Below are 1,416 nucleotides of genomic sequence, written 5' to 3'. Positions count from 1 at the left end.
GCAATCCCTTCTCCTCCATTCTCCTCTCGGGATCTTGGGCACACACGCACACACGCCCGGCGTGAGTTTTAAGCCACCGGGTCCGGGACGCAAACCGTGGTCAACTACGTGGGAGTGCAGCGACATAGCCATTATGCTAACTGCTGGTTCCCAAGGGCCACATTTCTTGAAACCCATGCCATAGATGCATTTGTGAATGTTGATGGTGTATTCCCAGGTTACCATCTTGTTCATGGCAGAATGGCCCTTCTTTGGGAAAGCCATTCTGCCCAGCCTAAGTTGGAAAGGTGGTTTAAGGTTTTAAAAGAAGAAATAGAGTTGTCATTATTTAGATAACATGACTGTTTCTATAGAAAATTCAGCCATCTTATAAATTCTTGGAATTAATAAGAGTTTAGGAAAGTTGCTGGATGTGAAGTTAGTAAACAGAAATCCACTTCATGTATGTGTAGAAGCAACAGAAAATCAAACTTTAAAAGATTATGCTGGTTTAGGAACCAGCAGTTAGTGTAATGGCTATGTTGCTGGACTCCCACGTGGTCTTTCAGGTCATAAAAGAACTTCCACACCTCCTGGAATTTGTTGTCTCTTTTCTTCTGGATCTTCTGGAGTTCATTATCTATCAGCTCTTGCATCTTGTTTAGTTTTGTCACTATGAATATTCTGAACTCTGTATCAGACATTTCCATCCACGAGTTCTACTGTACTGTCTGTGGATGGTGAGGGATTATTCTTTTCCCTTAGGGAAGAGAGATTTTCTTGGTTTCTTATGTTTCTTGTGCCTCTGCAGTGGTTTCTGGTCATTCTGTGACAAAATCTCTCCTCCACTTGTCTGACTATTTCGGGAGTCTAGAAGATGAAGTTTAGAGCATAGTTTCCCTCTGGTAATCATTCTTCATCTCTCTACTTCTATGAGGTTTTTTTTTTTTTTTTTTTAGATTTCTACATATGTGGGAGGGAGAATAAGTGGTATTTCTCTTTCTGTGCCTGTCTTGTTTCATTTAACAGAATTTCCTTCAGACTTACAATTAATCTCAAATGACAGAATTTGTCCTCTTTTTTTAGTTAATGATAACAAAATAATATTTATTTCATTGTTTTGACAAATGTACTTTAGCAACATAAGATGTAGCTTTTGATGAAACTAGATGAAAAATATATGAGAACTTTCTGTTCTCCCTTTACTTTTTTTTCCCTAAATTTTATTGATTCACAGAATACCTTGAACTAAAAATATGGACAGAGCTGGAATCTAGTTACAAGTGCACTGTAATTTTCTTCTGAAACTTTTTTTTTTTTTTGGAGAGATTTTCACTGTAGGGCGCGTGCGCTCGCCAGACAGACAGAGAGAGACATAGAGACAGAAAGCAAGAAATCACCCCCCAGGGGGGATGGTCACGCCGCAATCCCTTCTCC

The 1,416-nt window shown here is 39.3% G+C and overlaps 1 protein-coding gene across 1 annotated transcript in view; it reads left to right on the top strand.

Annotated features, from left to right (window-relative positions):
* RPS6KA3 (ribosomal protein S6 kinase A3) overlaps nt 1–1,416 on the top strand; it is a gene marked incomplete at its 5' end in the record, with an annotated part of 109,222 nt that overhangs the window by 67,632 nt on the left and 40,174 nt on the right.

The sequence above is a fragment of the Tupaia chinensis genome, unplaced genomic scaffold (genome assembly GCF_000334495.1).
Source record: "Tupaia chinensis unplaced genomic scaffold, TupChi_1.0 Scaffold000184_1, whole genome shotgun sequence".
Classification (NCBI taxonomy): Eukaryota; Metazoa; Chordata; class Mammalia; order Scandentia; family Tupaiidae; genus Tupaia; species Tupaia belangeri.
Note: the sequence above shows the minus strand (reverse complement) of the source record. Positions and strands in the feature narration are given on the sequence as shown.